The sequence below is a fragment of the Columba livia genome, chromosome 1, assembly GCF_036013475.1.
Source record: "Columba livia isolate bColLiv1 breed racing homer chromosome 1, bColLiv1.pat.W.v2, whole genome shotgun sequence".
Lineage (NCBI taxonomy): Eukaryota > Metazoa > Chordata > Aves > Columbiformes > Columbidae > Columba > Columba livia.
The window spans coordinates 122803731-122822857 of record NC_088602.1 but is presented as its reverse complement, the minus strand read 5'-3'; the positions used below and the strand labels follow the sequence as shown (position 1 = coordinate 122822857).

General features: G+C 38.2%; 1 long non-coding RNA gene across 2 annotated transcripts in view; it reads right to left on the bottom strand.

Moving 5' to 3' along the window:
• Positions 1-327: 327 nt before the first annotated feature.
• LOC110358877 (uncharacterized) overlaps positions 328-19127 on the bottom strand; it is a 59382-nt gene continuing 40582 nt past the window's right edge. For both annotated transcript variants that reach the window (XR_010475319.1, XR_010475316.1), the window contains exons 5-7: positions 13301-13394; positions 6404-6505; positions 328-4712 (exon numbers count right to left, since the gene is read on the bottom strand). This is a non-coding gene — a long non-coding RNA (uncharacterized LOC110358877). The remainder of the gene's footprint in view (positions 4713-6403; positions 6506-13300; positions 13395-19127) is intronic.

Genomic DNA, 19127 nt, shown 5'->3' with positions numbered 1-19127 from the left:
GGCTAAAAATCTATAGGCTTGGCTTTGGAATAAACTCCAAGTAGGTTAATTTTCATCTTTCAAACTTCAAGAATTATATTGCTGCAAAATTATATCGAATAAAGTGTATAACCCAACTAATTAATAGTGTTAGTCGTAAATTTTAACAGAACTCACTCAGCAATCAAAGTAAGTGCTGTAAATGTAGGGTGAACAGTCTTTCTATAATTCATATCTGACAAAGTGGGTTAAAATATTTTAAGTGAAAATTTTAACTGATTATTGCCTAGTTTATATTAAAATGTGTAAAAAATGTATTCCCACAATAACACTCTCATGATCAGACTGTAAAGTTTTGTAATATATTTATTTGCAGGAGGAAAACACAAAATGCAGACAGGAATTCCCACATCCAAGCAAAAAATGCATATTTAACAGAGGGATTTTGAATGCTGAAATTACAGATGTATCTGGTACTATCATACATTCTTCAAGAGCCCACTATTTTTTATAAGGAGCCATATGTAAAATCCACGAGTAGAAAATTAGCAGACCTGAAACTACTCAAATTATGTAGCACTGAAGACTGAAATTTTTGCTGTGCATGAAAGCTGAAATGAAGCACGTCTTGGGACTACTCAGATTAGTTATTTTAAATTTTGTTTTTAGTTTGCATTTGAAGCTTTGTTTGAAATGGAGCCTGAGGAAGGATGTGTCTTTGTACAACCTTCACTAAATAAATATCCACATCAGAGACAAAATTGTAATTGAACTCCCATCTAGTAATCTATATAAAGAGGCAGAGGTCTAAAGGAAAACATAGATCAAATGACTTAGAAGTGGGAAATAACTACAGAAAAAAATAAAATCAAAAGAGACTACAAAGTTAGGTGAACACAGAAGTATAATAAAAATCTACTATGAATATATGTTTTATGTATGAAATAATGACCTAAAGTATACAATATTAATGCTTGAAAACTTTAATATTGTTTTTTAATAAGATTAAGATTACACAGTGTTTTCCTAGATCATCCACCCTTCCCTACTCCCATACTCAGGATGGTGTGTGGATTAAAATACTAACTGCCACATAAGGCAAAAATGTTCTCAAGTTTTCTCCATTTTGAAGTGCAATACAAGAAGGTGGGTTACTATATAAAATCCCATTTTATTCATCAAGTCTAGAGCCACAGTATCTGACATTTCTGTAGAAAGCATCTTCAAGAAAAAAAGATATTTTAATATGCAGTTAAATATATTATGATAAGGAAAAACATATCTAATTCCAACTTTTTGACCCAGAATCAGACTTTAGAGGTGTCCAAACAAACCTTCTCGCTGTCTGTGACTAAAGCCCATAGATCAACATGCCAAGTGGGTCCTCAGCCATGCAAATGAACCAGGTATGAAAACCTGCACAGGGGCACCTCCTGGTGTGCATTGAACCCCTCTCAAGACCTAGGTTGACAGGAAAATTTAATTTTGAGAGGGGTGGAGGTAGGTGGCCATGGGTCAGAGTCTTTCCTTCACAGTCAGGTGGGCTGGTGATACACAACAAGCCAAAGGAAGGAGAAGAGTGATAGACATTGTTCCTACATTGCCAAATATAGTAGCCCATGGTTCACGAAGGTGAGCCTAATTTTAGGCTGAAAGTCTAACTCTCCAAAAGATTTACAGACTTCTTAAGACCCCAAATGGCTGGCAAGAAGTGAGTGACGGATGGGAGTTTCCCCAACATGCTTGACCACCACTGCATCTGAGTTCTGCCCTCTGGAGAGCCAGCTTGCTGCAGCTGTAGCAAGCACTAAAGCCCACAGCCAGCTATTACTCCCACTAATGACATTTTTAGAGGGTGAAGACCTCATTGAATCCATTGATGTTGACCCACGGGGCTACATTTTCTCTGCGCTGCTCAGTGAATTAGGCAGGCAACTGCTATTAATGAAAACAGGAGATCTGTATATTCAGTTCCTAGCTCACAGGGCTGCTAGCATACCCCATAATTTGAGAGAATTATGTCTTAAAGGCTATATTGTGATAGAGAAATCAGTCATGATGAAACATTGTTTAAGTGGTGGAAAAATCTTTGTTGTAATGTTAAATGAATTTCTCTGACACAGACTTTTAAGCAAGTATTAGAGGACAAAAGTTTCACACTTCAGAATGCCTAATTTAAAAAAATAAACAAACAAACAAAAGCAAAACACAAAAAACACAGAAGCTTGTATCTCAGGTACTCTGGCTTACTGAAATGATCCTGCCATTTCTGTGAAGTGCCCATCCCAATTCATTTTGCCTAGAATGTTCCACGCTGCTTAATTGAAACAAAACCTAGGACATCTACTTTTACCATTTTTCTAGTGATCATAATGATTATGAGTGGAATTTTAGGCCTCTTTTTGCAAGAAGAGGTGGGTACTCATAAAAATACAAGTGACCTACCACCAATGCCATTATTTTAATTGACATCTGTGAGCATATTTTCTTAGGTTGCATCAAGACAGATGAGGGCCCTTTGTGCCCTTCTGACAGAGATGGCAATCATTAAAGATTTACCAGGGTCATTAAAGTGAGAAATAGCAGTAATGCGGAGCTGAATATCCCATGTGGATTCAACTGAAGTGCAAAGAAAGCCAGCATAGAATTAGCTGAGATCCTGCACTGCCATCTTAACCTCATTGTAAAAAAAGGAAAAGGAAAAAAAGAAACATCACCAACTTGTCTAAAACACATTAGGTAGCACATTTCACTTATATGGCAGGTTTTGCCAGTAAATGACATAACGGTCCCCTTCACATTAAAGCACTACTTGTGCTTTCACATGGTACCAGCTATGACAAGAGGTGGTGGGGAGACCCAGGGTCACCGCATTACTGCCAGCCCAGAAAATGTTTCTCTTGGATTCTCCTGGGACACAACAGCAAACACAGCTGGATGTGGCTCATGGGACACCCCTCATCATGCATAGGCAGTGGAAGAGGATGGCATCCCCCAGCATTGAGAGGGGTACACAAAGGGAGACATTGATGTGGAGCCACCAGGGAAGCCCCAGAGGTCAACCCACTTCACATTTACCCCCTGGAAGCACGCTTGGCCACAGCATGCATGCAGGACGTGGGTAGCAATTTGTTCATGATCTTCCAGGGAACCTTGTTGAGAAACCAGCACAGTCCTGGCAGCACACTGATTTTAAAAGGAAAGAGCAATTACTGTGAGTCAGTAGGCTGTTAATCCAGCCAAACCTGGTGTCTCTTACCACAGCGTCTGTCTTCCTTCTCATGCTCCTCTCTCTGAGCGTGAACTGTATTTCTGCTTCATTTTTAGATTGGAACTTGAAAAGCAACATCCCACTATCTCTTTGAAATATACTCCTTATGTAGGCACTGTAACTATTTTGAACAAAGACCAAAAGATACTAAGAGGCAAAGAAACAAACAGCTACAGGTGTAATAAGGCTTAACTTGTTTAACTACAAGCCTGATGACTCATGAGATACACACCTTCCCAGAGCAGCTATATGTAAATTATTCTAAGGTAAAAAGAGGAAACCATTTTTAAAATCATTATCACATATGTGTTCAATTATTGCAATACCTTGTGAAGTGACATCACAAAAATCCTTGGAGAAAAGGAACAGGGGGTTTCTAACCTTGCTTTGATTATCCTGTTCATTATATCAAATGAAGGAGCAAAGTGATCTCCTACGGGAATCAGTCACCATTCTTGTTTTAATCCACATCCTTTGATTTCTTGAGTAGCTCAAAGACAGACCTTTGCTTGCTTCTGATGTGGTGCCTTTGCTGCAGAGCTGCAAGAAGGAGCAAGCAGCACAAAGCCCTTTGTCTGCCAGGGCTCTGCTAACCAGCCAGCCCGCGTCCTGGGTACTGTGCCAGGCTCTTCAGCAGTGGAAAAAATGTTTCCTGTCAGTTGCTTGAAAAATGAAACAACTGACAGGACCAGGCACTGGGAAGGGAGGACAAAAATAATTGCAGGTTAAAAATAAATAGTGTGAAGATCACTTGGGACATGCAAACACACAGACACATGCACAGATTTGTAACAAAGCATTACACGTCTGTAATTTACAACAGTCGTGAACCGTCCACTTGAGGCAATCAGGTATGAGTCCTCTCTCTGCTGCACTATGGATGCCAGTTTTGTTGAAGTTGAGAGACTCTGATGCTAAAGTCCCTTTCGACATAACTTTTGCCAGTTTACACATTTGAGTGAAAAAAACCAAAATGAAACAAAACACAAGACTATGTGCTCTATTGACTCACAGCTGATATATTGGGCCTTCAGAGTCAGACATAATTATCACATGATGCACAGCGGTGAACATGTTTTAAACATATGTTTTACATAGTGAAATCAATCATGATGCAACTAATAATGCTAATAGTTGGTATACAGTAACAATACACTCTCAAGCTTGTGCAGTAGTGAGATAATGTGTTTCCCAGGTCATTGGAGGCACTAATTTCACCTTCTGCCTCATGATACTTCCAAGGAGTGTGTTATCTCAGGGTAACACATGTCTGCTGGTACCTGACTGTTTAATTATTGTACACAAAATTCCAAATCAGAATAACTGTCATCTCAAGGTACTGCTGTGCACTGCAGGGTCCTCCTGATGTAAGCGAACAAGTGCAAGTTATGCAGCAAATAGAATGACCTTGGTAAAGATTTCTTCCCCAAACCAATAGCTTCTCACAACTTTAAAGGACAATCTGAAAAAAAAAAAATACAAATGTTGTAATTACATTTTCAGTTGAAAAAATCATAACAATTTGCCATTTGTTTTTAATATGGGATTTGTCTAAACAAAAGATTTCTAGTATGAAATATACAAACCAGGATCTCCCACAATATTTTCCCTGGGCCATTTCTTAGCTGTAGTAGATTTTTCAGCCTTAGTGACAGCCATCCACTTTATATATACAAACACATACAAACAAACACTTTGGAGCCAGGTTTTAACATACAAGGTGGATGGGTTACAGAATCAATCTCCAATCCAATTAAATAGTTATATGAGGTGGAGCAGCAGTATGGAGCAGGACCCATGTGTGAGCAGGTGGAAGCACCAAGTGATGGGTACTAAGCCTGAGGTACAGGAGACCCAGTCTTTATACTCCAGTAGGAGTAGCACACACAAACAGAACTTTGCACATGAATGTGCTCTGTGTGGCTTGAAAATCTGAAATAATGAGCATCTGTGGCAGAGGTCTTGCTATATACAGCTAACTGGTTTTACTTTTCTTTCAGGAGAAACCTGATCTCAGAGTTGAGATGTATTTCCTCATACAACTCGACCTCATAACCAAAACCATTCCTACAAGCAATGGGATTTCTGATCAATTACTATTTTATGTCACTCCATATCCCTGAAAAAGAAGTGAAGACTGATCCCTTAAATACACACAGGCCTCCAAGTAACTTAGAGAAAAATTCTGTCATATCTAATTTTCATTGCTATTTCTTAAATACTCAAATATTGAGTTGCTAGGAACAATTAAGTATCCAGCCATATTTCTTTACTATAAATGAGGAACTTTGGGGCAAATGAGGAACTCCATGGAAACATAAGGTTTTATGTAATCTCTGTGTTGTTCCGAACTACAGCCGCACCATCAGTTCTTTTCTGACCCCTACAGCAATTGGTCCTGACTTGTCATGGGATGAAAATCCATCACTTGAATTGCTTGATATTTGGAATGGCAATCCATCATCCAAGCTACTTGATACACAGCATACCAGACAATATGGTAGCATTCACTAACAAGAAGATATGGAATAGCACAAAAAAAAATAGAGCTCTAAAGGATTAATGCAGCTGATTTAATGTAGCCCCAACCCTACAGCAGGATGGTTAGTTCCTAACCCAATCCTGAGACATGGTTTTGCAACCCATTCTTTTACATAATCAAAACCGCCTTAGCATAAATGCCATGATGAGGACCCGAATCACAGGTGCGGTTATGACTACCTAAAGGACTAAAATGTTAAGAAACTGGCAACACCTGGAACAGTTTATTTTCCCTTTAAAAGGACTCTAGTTCATATGCACTAAGACTGCACCATGAACCATCATTTGGTACATGGGATTGGTCTGTGGGTGAACTGGGTCCCCCCGTTCACACTAAAACTGCGCCGTTCTTCCACCTGTAAATGCAGGAGTGCCTTCACCACATATTTGCCACCAGCAGTCTTTCTGAAATGCTGGGGAGCAAGTAGAAAAATGCTGGCAGTATCAAGTATCACCATGGATGTGATCAACGGTTGTTCAGTATTTTATGGTAGACTCCTTCAGGAGCTACCTGCTTGGGAAACTGTCCACTTAAAGACAAGTGAACAGCTGTTTGTAGGAGCATTCTCTCAAACACACACACACAAAATCCAGAGAAATAAAAAGACATACCTTTATCTTTGAGACAGGTATTTTTCAGCTGTAAAAGGTGTTGCCACAACTTTTATCCACCTGTGATTTTTCAGTGTCACTTTCCATTATGCTCCTTCTCAGCTGCAAGAAAGGAGAAAAAACATGGGCTCTTTCATGAAGGATATAGCTTTATTTTACTTGGGATAAGAAATTAAGGATGCCCTGACTGACAGCATGTGGTTTCTATTTCTGTTTATAAGAAGCCTTACAATAGTAGGTCAAAAGGATTAGAGGAAGGTCAGTGTTACTGTTTCAAGAGGAAACCAGCAATTGTAGATTCACTTCAATGTTCTTGCTTTCCAAAGAAAGTGGAAATCTTATATGACAGGGTTTTTCAAACACCTGCTCTTTTTCTTTGCTTTTTTTTTTGTTTTCCTTCAGTAATTGAGGTAAAGGAAAGAGTTGTGGGTTTGTTTATCTCTCTTTTATTTCCCTTTCATCCATTACATAATGAATATTATATAGACAGGAAAAAAGTTAATTTGTGGTCTAATATAGGCCATAAAATATTTTTTTCTTACAACTACAAAGCAAAGAAATAACAATATGAATGCAATCTACCAATATTTAAGGCAAAAACCCACGGAGGAGCTATAATATCTCTGAGCAACACCACAGTCAAACACTGTAAAAGAGCAAAATGTTCTCTGCAGTTCCATCTTTTCATTTTCCATTCTCTCACAACTGTCTGATCTCACTGCTCACCAGCATCCCAGGGAAAACAAAAACCAAAACAAACAAACAAACCCAAAACACTCAATTCATATAGCTTACATTAGTTTATAAATTTATTACCAGCTTCTAAAGAACTTCCAATCTGTGAGCTACACACTCAGGATCAACACTCACAATAGAGCAGGTGAATCTCTATGCTGGACACTTACAAAAACGTTAATTCATGCTCACAAAAATCCAGGATTCACACTGCTTTTCCAGTCCTTTTCAAGATGACTCCGTTATCTAAAGTTTCCCTGCAATTACCTGATTACTGTTTAATCCAGCTGATGGTTGTTTCCCTCTTCAGCATGATGGGAGTTGGGCATGACATCTTACACCTGCCTATCTTACCACCTGTTATCTAGCCCATTTTGGAAAAGGTGGGCTATGTGTACACCCTCCTGTCCAGCCATCCAAGTGCATCCCACTGCTGAAAGGGTGTTGGGGTGGAGAAACTGCATCCTGCATACAGTGCTGCAACGCACGCACAGTAAATGGGGCACATCTGAATTTTTTCTAAATTGCACAGTGTAAGCCTCACTCTATTAGGACCTACTTCTCCTCTAGACAAAAAAAAAAAAAAAAAAAAAAAAATAGAGAGAGAGAAAGAAAAAGACTGCAACGCTCCAGTTGTTTTTAATGGTTGAAAAATCATGTTCCCTTGAGCAAGAAGATAAGCTGAGAGGATTTTTAATTAAAACTCACTCTTCCTCATCTTTATCCCAAAAGTCTGTTTCATGTTAAAAGGCAGTCTTAGATCATTCCCTAACATTCAAGGTATGTCTTGCAGACTACCTGTTTGCTCTCTCTTAAGGAAAATAGATACACATGCGGATCATAACATGGAACCTGTACATGAACAGAGACATCTGAATTCAACTATAAGAACATATTTGTAGCAAACCAACCTGCAAAATGACAGCATTGCTCTGCTGCTTGAAGCATTATTTTCTTAGGAAACACATGCAGCCTACTTCATACTGATGTAGTTAAAAGAGCCTAAGGCAGTGAGCTGCCTGCTGACCTTACAGCTTGTCTTCCTAGGGCTGAAGTTACAGGTGTCCTCGGTGATGTCAGCAGCAAAGATGCTCATGAAGCTCATCCGTGGGGATGTCACAGTAGGAGGAGGGCAGGGACATGCTGCAGATGTCCCAGATACACTGTCTATTGATATGGCCAGTTTGCGACTAAGCTCTCTCTGACTGACAGGCGCCTCAGGCAAATCTCCAGTGCTGGGTGTGCGAGCCCACATTTCAGTTCTGTGGCACCTCCGCGCTTGTGGGCTGTTGATGCTGACAAGACTGTGGGGCTTGACATTATCTCCTGCTAATGCAGCTGTACTCATTAGCCTTCTCATGAACACAGCTTCTCACTTCCAGCAAACCCCAAAAATATCAAATACTTATTGTCAGTTCTTGGTCCTGGGAGGATTTTACCCTGGAAATGCAGATTTGCAGAAAGAATGGGCCAATGCTGCCAGGGAGATTAAAGGGAAAATAAAAGTGGAAATGAACTCTTAGATGGATCATCGAATTATGGAATAGTTTGGGTTGGAAGGGACCTTCAAAGCTCATCTACTCCAACCCCCTGAAATGAGCAGGGACATCTTCAACTAGATCAGGTTGCTCAGAGCCCCGTCCACCCTCATTGTGAAAGCTTTCTTCCTCACATCTAGCCTGAATCTCCCTCTTCCAGTTTAAACCATTACCCCTTGCCCTATCACTACAAGCCCTGCTAAAAAGTGTGTCCCCGTCTTTCTAATAGACCCCTTTTAAGTACCAAAAGGCCACAATAGGGTCTCCCCAGGAGCCATCCCTTCTCCAGGGAAAAGCAATGTAAAACACCTAAAGAATCAGGTCTTGCCCAGCAACTTCACTGAAGTTGCTCAAGGCATGGATTTTACCCTAAAAGGCTAGGAATCCAACCGACCAAAACTGCTTCCAATTGACAACTGGCCAGAAGAAGCAGATCAAAACTGGTGCTGACAAATAAATCCAGTGCAGTACCACAGAGCTACGCTTCCAAAGGTAGTCTGCAAAGTCTCGGGGTGTTATGCTCCTCAGTGAAAGCTTTCACAGAACTGCAACACCTTTTTTTATTGTACAGATCCCATGGATGCAACGTACCATGCTCACAGCTGTATCAACAAAAACAAACCAAAAGGGTGTCCAAAAGTCTCAAGAAAATCTAGAAACACACTTATCATTGCCTCTAATATCAGTGTTTGGTAGGTAAATAACCCAGTTATGTAGGTTTTTTACATGAAAGCAACTGAAGAAGCAACATATGCAGTCTAAAAAGAACCAACTAAAGGTTAGATGAAGAAGGACTGTGTAATTAAGCAGCACACTTAAATATGATGAACTGAGCTTGTTTTGTTTGCCTTTTCCTTGGTCTGTGTTATACTGTGGGATTTTTGGAGGCAAGGAAGTTACTAAGGCACTGGGGAGATAATTTTTACTGTTTTTCTCCCTCTTCCATTTTTAATCATATGTTTTGTTTAGATTGGTTGGTTTTTTAATTACTATTTTTAGCACAATCTTATGTGTGTTGCATTTTTCATGATTTTGCCCTGAACTAATTTGATTACTCATCATATTTTTATTACTTTCATTTGTAGAACTATTATCTTTTGATCTTCTTCTGTTTTTCCGTATGTTTAAAGATTTCAAAACTAATTAAGATGATTAACTAAAAAAGATTAATTATATTCATAAATGAGATATGTCGCTTCTGATTAGCAGGTGGCTCTTTTCTGGTTTGGGTACATAAAAGCAGATGGAAATGTGGCAGACTTAGCTATATTTAATCTGTCCACTTCCTTCCAGACTGCTCCACATTCCAGTTAACATTGCTAACAACAATGAAACCTATGAAATTTTAAGATTTTTTTTTTTTTTGCCTTTGTCATTTCTGATTTGGCAATGCACATCTCATTTGAAAACCTGGCCATTCTTAACTGAGAGTTTCCATACTGGTTGTTCTAAACATTTTGTGACTTCTGCTCACAAACTTCAAGGTGCCTCGAAGGACAGGAGGAGAAAACATACTCAAAAATAGTTCTGTTGTTGACTTTGCATGCAATGAACAGTATAAATATTCTTTGGTGATGATTTTTAAACAGAAGCTGTCTGAAAAGACTCCTTTTGCTCTCAGATTCTTTTTTGCTATATTTCAAATAAAAGCAGACATATAATGCTCCTTTTCCCATATCCAAGATTATTTTCTGAATAGTACCAGAAAAGCTGCTCTGAATCAGCTTTCTAGCTACACTGTATGTTACTTTTATTTAGGCTTCTTTGTAACTCTTACTTCTTATAACGTATACTTTTCTGTTTCACTGTTTGCTCATTACATAAGCTTTTGTATGCTGCCATTTTTTATACTGTATCTGCAACTCATCTCTTCTTCAAATCTCGACTTTTCATCACTTAAGCAATTTTCTTGTTGACAAACCAAATAAAACTTATGCCACTTGAATCAACATCTGCACACTTGATACACATCTGTTTTGTAGTAACAGATAAAAAGACACCAGAAAGTAAATTGTCTTTTCATTTCCATATTCATAGAGTCAAAGAAGAAAGAAAATAATAGTCAGATACATTTTGCAAGTTCACACATTCAAAGTGCTGGGAAAACAAAATCATATTTCCTGTTTGTGGTTCTATACTGATAGTGTCCTTTAAAATTAACTGTGTGTGGTTAATTTATCAGTTGTTAACAGTGCCTTGTTTCTTAGTATTAGGCAAAGGTATGCTAAATGCATAGCTCAACAGCAACTTCCTCATGGGTCTTAATGTATCTTCACATATTTTCTCCAGTGCTTCAGAATTACTTTTTAAAATGTATAATTAATTGTTAGCCAAATGTATTAAGGATAATGTCAAAAAGCTACGTCTTTGTTGCTCTGCCATTTTATGACAATTTTACCACTGCACAAGTAAGAACAACAACAAAAAAACCCCGCAGTACAGCCACAGAATAGGGCAGGAAATAACCATTTCACAGATGCATGAGGAATAGTGGCAACTATAAGCTACTATAAGCTACTTTGAAGCACATAAAAGCAATGTAATAGATTATATGTATTTGGAGACAGTTTGTTTTTCAGCATTTATTTCTTATAAAAGAAGTTCAACATGAATCAGACATTGACCACTCTAAGTTATAGTGCCTACTGTGCAAAACTTATTTCTACAAACTTATATCAGAATAACTCTACAAAAGATTATCTGGGATTTATGCAAGTGAATTTTGGTTTTATGGGCCAAAACTACTTATTTGACACAAAGTTTTTGATTTAAGTGGAGGCATTCCAAAGTAAGTGAGAGGAGGGGAAAATAAATAAATAAATATTCAAACCATAGAGATTCAATTATGTTGACACAAGAAACTCAAGTTCTTCCATACCGAATTCTGGTGCTTTGACTATCTTCACTGCATCTGATCACACACTTCTTACACAAGAATATAAGAAATTGGTATAATTTTTGAGATATCTGTCAACTTTATTTTTGTTGTATCACATAAACAAAAACCGGTAAAGGATAACACTCACAGGGTGGGACACAACATCTGTTGCTTAAAGTAATAGCGTAGTTGAAAAAAATGGAAAACCAAACCAACCAATGTATATATCGGGTGGTGATGGTGCAGATTGCCAAGTGCATTCAACAGCAAGAAGGGTTACCCTGCCTAATTCTCACTCCTTTTTGTCTCAGTTCTTCTCTATTCAGATATACACACTAAACAATAGGGCTGAAATGCCAAGATGTGTAGCTTTTAAGATTGCAGTAATGAGAAAATGTGCTAAGCCCCAGTCACAAATGAAATGGACTGTGCTGGCATTCAGAGGAAAATGTAATACCAGGGGATTTTCTGAAGTCGAGGTTTTTATTATATCCAGTGTATTCTTGTGAATAAGATCATGACAGAATTCTAAAACAAATCCAGATCATCTTGTTTTTAACTCTTGTTTAAGATATTTGTCCTCCACAAAAAGTTCAGGTGCATAAGGACTTGGGGATTTCACAAAGAGTTCATGAGTGCAGCTACATATGGATATTTGTTGCTCAAAAAACAAAATCTGGAATGTATCTTTGCCAATAAATTTGAGTAAGTGATATTAGTACACATGCTATTCAATATTAGAATCCTGCATCATCTGTTTAAAGCAGTGGTATAAGGAACCGTATGACTCAGGGAATTGGTAATGAGATATAGAACCTTTCACCTCTAGGTCAATAGTTATAATCTGAAACAGACGGAGGGAGCCCAGGAGTCAGTGCCATGTAATTCCCGCCTACTGAGTTTAGTAAAATCAGTCTGTGGTCTCCAGACAATTTCTATAGAAGAAATACTGTAACCACAATAAGCAGGAGAAAAAAATCACTGGCACTGGTATCTGGCACTGATAAGAACAGGAAAGCCAAGAAATCGTCTAGGGGAATATGGGGAATATGTGGTCCTTCTAAAATAAGTAAGTGGAAGTGTTTCAGTAAAGAAGCTAAGGGAAAATGGTTCACAGTAACTTTTTACCTTTTTATGACACTGGCAACTCTCATGGACTTGAACACACTTGAAATTTTAAGTGTTTACCACTCATGCAAAACATCAGAGTACACAAATTGTGCATCCCATAAACATTGAGCAAAATCTGTAACATGTACAAATCAACACACTCTGTACATGTCACCTCAATAACAATGTACAATCTTCAGCTGCTCTGCCATAGCCAGCAAACCTGTAGAGAGTTGTGTATCACCATCACAGTAAGAGGCAGTCAGATTTATTTACACATCTGCAAATGGCTTTTTGCTGGAAACTCCCAGCATGGTGGGGTTTCTAGAAAATACTCTATGTTCTAATCCACATTTGCGATTGAGCTGCCTCAACCTGTTGCTCCATTACACCCATCTCTGGCCTCAAGGTAACAAACTGTTCTGGACAGTCCTTAACAGAGTATAAATTGTAAAATACTAGATACCACTGCTACTGCAGCGATAGACTTCCCACTACAGAGAGGCAAACTATGAATAAAAACAAAGTATATGAAAGAAAAACCCACAGTTCGGTCATTCTGCATTTAGTTGAAACACTGATAACCTCGACACCACCAGGAATATCAAGAAATCGAAGAAAAGACATCAGAGTTACCTTTAGCTAGGATACATGGTACTGATCTACAGCAAGATGTAGACATGCTATACAGGTGACACATGATTCCTCAGCTGGTGAGTCCTTCTCCCATCTGCAATGTACACAAATCAGGATCAGGGGTCCTGAATTGCAGTGAGGTATGATATGTGCAACATGAATCTGTGTGTTATTTTTCAGACACTCTTTAGAGCCTTTCTAGAAAGAAGATCTGCATTTGTTTGTTCTAGTTTTCACAAAGAACAAGTGACCCCATTCACATGCTGGGCCCCCTGTTAATCTTGAGTTGTGATGACATCAACAAATCTATTAAAATGAAACTGAGAAATACCTGAGTATCTCGGTATATGATATGTAATGCATTAGTCACCAGAATGAATTTATCTAACTATCATTTTCCCTACAATCACATGGGTGAACCTTTATGAATACAGTTGTGTGCAGTAATACAGTGGGATTTAGCTTGGATTTATGATGCCTACTTGATGGTCTCATGCTCACTACAAGAATATTGCTCTGCACCAGCCAATAAAGATGTTCTCCTATGACTTCTAAAGTTAGTTCTGTATCTTTTCAATTTATAAAAGTTCAGATGATCAGAGAAATGCCAAAACAGGAATAATGAATTTTTAAAAGAAATTATTTTCCTTTTATAAAACATACTCTAGTTACCCAGATTACGAAGACAGAGCTCAGCTCTTAGCTTAGAAATAAGGAATGTTGGTCCTCTCTGTCCTCCACAGCATTTTTATCTTTAACAGCATCCCTTTAATGTGATACATAAACAGTCAGCAACTGGAGGAGCCATTGTTAATGTATTTTGGTTTTGTTTTGTTTCTGGTTGGTTGGTTTGCTTGTTTGTTTGTTTTTATTTCTAGTCTGTTTTAACTCATCAGCTATTATTAAACTCCTGTAAGTTATGCCTATAAGTAAAATGAATGGAAATATTTTTGTTAAGTGGAGATTAAGCTATGACTACTTTTTCTTCCCCCATCCTTTGAGTACAAAAATATTATTTTCATTATGAAAAATGTAAATTTTGCTATTTTCAATATTTTCACATAGTTTATGCCAATCCACACAGACTGGTCAGTCCTGTACCCAGAAACAGTTTTCACTGGAAGAGTACAAGAAATGAATTTTTCGTTGACTAGTGTGGGGTGGTTTGTTTGGGGTTTTTTTTTGGTACTGTTATTTTTTAATTCCTTTTAAAACTAAAATACGATAATATGATAAAATTAAAAACATCAAAATAACTATTACACTTTCCAGATGGAGTTTTTATCCCCACAACCACTCTTCATTTTTGAGTAGGCAAAGGTGAAAAGACATATAGAGAAGAATAATTTTTTTGAACCTGACATGATATCAGCTAGTTTCAGTCAATTGAAGAGACATTTGTCTTTCTCAGCTCTCTCTCTTGCTTTCATTTGGTGCAGGCAGATTTATGATGTCAAAGCCAGGATTTTGGCACCTGTTTTCCCAGCAGATTTTGATGAGAACTGAGCAACCAAATCCTCTTTGGACAGCTTTCAAAACAGCAGCCCTAACTGCTTCATTATATTTTGGGGGTAATACGAAGGCAGTCATTCCAGCACGTTCAGGGGAAGAGGTACAAGCCAGATCTGGCAGGTGGACCCTCATCCACAGGCACCTCATAGCCCAACACCCCTTCCTAGCACTCCTCAATAAGGATCCCCCAACGCCAGCAAGAATTAGCACATACCCATGTTGACAGCAAAGCTCAACAGTCACATTTCAGGTAGAAAAAACAAATACACATCCCCAAAAACTCTTCCCAGCCCTGCATCACATTTCTACACCCAGCAAATTCTTCCCACACCCCTGAGCATCACCTCAGGTCATCTCTCTGTTCTAACACTCTTCTGGGTTTACAAACTTTGCTTTGCTGGCAGGATCTGGCCCATCAGTATAGCTATTTCCTCAGCCTGTTACCCTAATCCCTGGCCTGTGACAGAGTAGGAGAGGAAGTGGGGGAAGAAAGGAAGGCAACAAGAAACAAAGAGGATAGCAGACAGGTAGATGGCTCTCTCCCACCCCAGATGCATCCTTAGTGAGCTGAGGGACATGATTGCCAGAGGTCAGCGTGAATGCATTTCCCACATGCATTTGCCTAAAACTAGCTGTTTGGGTGTTTTTTAAAGCAGTCCCTTCTGATATCCATAATCTCCATGAAGATAATTCATGACATTCTATATAACGTTATCAGCTTGTAAAGCGGAGCTGGCTGAACTCCCTGCACAGGGCGCTAGATTAAATGCAGGTAACAGTTATGAATTGTTAGTTGTAATTTACTGACAGTGGCAGGGGGAAGACAGAGGGCATGGTAGGTTTTCACAGCATGAATTAGAGTTCTCTGCTGAAATGAGGGTGCTTTGTGCTGATTAAATTATAAGAAATGTGCACCTGGGCCACATAAAGACCTGACATTATCTCCCTACAGTTTGACTGATAACATAAAAGATGTACATAATAATTTCTGCATCATCTGGAAGTTTAATACATGTAATTGTGAGCTTCTTTTCTTCTTTGAAATTGCAAACACAGCAAAATTGCAGGCTTGGTGCTACTGATGAGTCATTGTTGGCCTGCTGTATCTGTATTAAAATGACCATACATAAAGAGAACCATGACATCCCAGTTTACCATCATTAGTTATTTTCTTTTGAGTTGTTTCCACAGCTGAACAGCTCAGAAGGAGCCTAGGTCAAGTAGCCGGAGAGGAGTTAAATCAGTAGCTTTTGATGGAGGTGAGTTTGATATTATGTCAGCCATCTAAAACATACAATGTTTTGTATGATAGCTGAGGGAAAAGGCGCTTACAAAAGTATCAGGTGTACATGTAAAAGCAAAAGATTGAACATTAATAGATAAATGAAGAAAACTGAGTGTATTTAATAGCAGGTTATCATTTTCCTCTATTTGTACCTATGGAAGTTTAGAATACCATAGAGAAGGGCATTTAGCCAATTTTGCTATAATGTCAGCAATATGAAGATATGTTAACATCCACCAAAAGAAAGTCAGCACTTAAAGTGTTGAAGCACTCAATTTTTAATTATTTCTTCCTTAATATTGTTTTCATTGCAACTCCAGAATTCTGGGATGTAGGTGTAAGCATGTTATTCTTTTCAGATGATTTAAATCTAAAAAATCATGTTAAATTAAAAAAAAATCTAAATTGGTGGTGAAGAGCATCACTTCACTTATTAAACAGTTGAAAGAAAATATATTACTGAAATAAAGTATTATTCATTTAGAAATAAAATGGAAGAAGCTGAAGAGAAACATCCATACTTACTAGATCAAAGACAGTAGTACTCATCTTTGTGGACATTATAAAAAAGGAATATTGGAGGGAAAAAAAGCCTATGAAAGGATAGTCTGTAGTGTATTAGGATATACTTGCACATGAAGGCACTCCTGAGAAAGGGCTTGTTTGGTTCCAATACTCACTTCTGGTATTGCATACCCAGTTCCCCTATCATGTCAGATTTTTTGAAATCATGTAGGGAGAAAGGTACTTTATTATTGCTCACTCTTATGAAGATCACATTGTGTTGGTATGCTTTTCACAGAAACAAAAGTGAATTGAATATGGTGCGGTTACTCTTGAATTGCAATTCAGTCAAGTGATACCTATGCCTTATTCACCTTGAAAAAAAAAAGAGGTTTGGAGATTTACTGGAGACAGTGATAGAGAACAGCTCAAACAGAAGCAAACTCAAGCCAGAGCTTTCATAACTGCCTACCAAACTGACTGTTCCTCCGGGTCGTATGAGAGTAGACCACAGCCTTCATTAACTATAGACTCAATCTTGATGGACACTCTTCAGTCTTAGAGAGGAGGAACTCTTTCAGTCAAGCTCATATTTTCTCTTTTAGTCTTAAGAGAACACGTTACTGTAAATCAAAGAGCTTTTGTAACTATCACACTGCATCACTGTGATATAAAGCGAGAATTTGATAAGGTAGATGGAGAACATAGACCATAGTTAGTGTAGGGGTTTTAACAAGCTGTTGGGCGTTGAAATATTACCTTCTGTCTGGGGATAGATTTGGCACCTCCATTGCAAAAAGTCTCATAGTAGATAGGAGAAAAATGGATAATAACAGGTATATTGTGTTATTATCTTGTATGAGAACAAGCAACTGGTGTTATCGGCTTCACAAAAAAAGAGAGAGCATACACAGAATATGTTTCAAATTTTGCTGATCTAATAGTAATGCCTCTTTAAAAGCTCTGAATAAAACTGAGAGCCACTATTTCCTCCTAAGTGTAAATAAGGGAATATGACGACCTACATAAGTCAGATTTAAGGCACTAGCAATAGCAGCTCTCTTAGTGTAAGCTGTAGGCACTCATCATTTGTTTGATCACTGACTGATACAAAGGGAGCAGTTCAGTTCAGAGAAAGCAGAGATATGGGCTATGGAAAACACAGACAGAGACTTTGACTAGTGCAGAAGGACAGAAATTGCATATTGCATTGGCTTATATCAGACCACAGAACCAGATGAAAGAAAACATACTGTTTTGGAGTGTGACTGCCTTTTTTAATTCTGAACTAGATAGATAAGTGCAATAAAGTACAGTTTCTGAGTCAAAGTTTGCTAAATTTTTAAATTATTTCAGGCAGAGGACACTTTCATCATCTGAAGTAAGGAACTGGGGCCTTGCAAAATATGGTCATGGCAGTTCAACCACTCTCTAAGCATAAGAAGTTGTTGTTCTAAACTCAGAAAAAAGTCTTACTCTTGCACAGAGCTTATTTCCCATTGTTTTTTAGGCTGGTAGTAAAGGTAAGACAAGCTGGAGAAGCAAAAGAGACAGAATAAAGGACTATATCAAAGCCTGACTTATTTTTCCACAAGCTGGAACTTTCCCAAATATATGAGGGATCATGGATGGTATCAGTGACTTGATTTCACAGAGCTTGCCAGGATCCAGTCCTTCTGTGCCAGAAATCTGCCACAAGAGTGAGCATGCCTACACTGTCATTTGAAAAAATAAACATTTTCAGTCTTCCCTGACAGTGACACCAGTCTGGATAAAAGCATTAGACTCCAGCTAGTGCTTTAACGACTGTAATTTTTTTCAGGTTATTAATCAAAAAAAATAAGCCAAAGGAACATATGTACACATACAGTGCCAGAAGAAGGATGTTGAAACTAGGCTGGTCATGGGAAGAAATCATGCACTGGACACAAGGACCATTGAGCCATAAACGAGCAAAATAGAAGGACACAACTGCTTATTTATTAAGTAATGCTCTGGCACCCTTACTTGTGGTGCATAGTATGTCACTACCATCCCACTGGGACTATTACCAGAGCAAATTACTGCTCAACATGAATTAATGTGGAAAAGTCTGGGTCTAAGCTTTTAAGTGTGGTGGGTTTTTTTTAATGTTTTAATGTGTTTTAAATTGTTTTTATTATTATGCATGGCTACATTATGGGGCAATTCTGCACATATGAAGCTGAGCCGAGCTCTCTGTTGAAAGGTCAAGGCTTATAAGTGTTACTAATTAGGGACACAGGCACAGAATGAGTTATGCTTCCTTAGACAGGGAAAAGAGATCTAACTGTTGTTTAATATTATATGAAATAACTTCTGCTTCTCCATGGCAGAGTTTAAAAATGTCATAAAACATATGCCCTGATTCTTAAGCTGCCTTCTGCCCTACCCAATGGGTGCAGAATCACCAAAAAAAAAAAAAAAGCAGGCATATATTAGGCTTTTTCGATTTTCAAAAGAAAGTTTATCTATCACAAAGGTTTTGTCAGTCTCACAAGAAGAGAG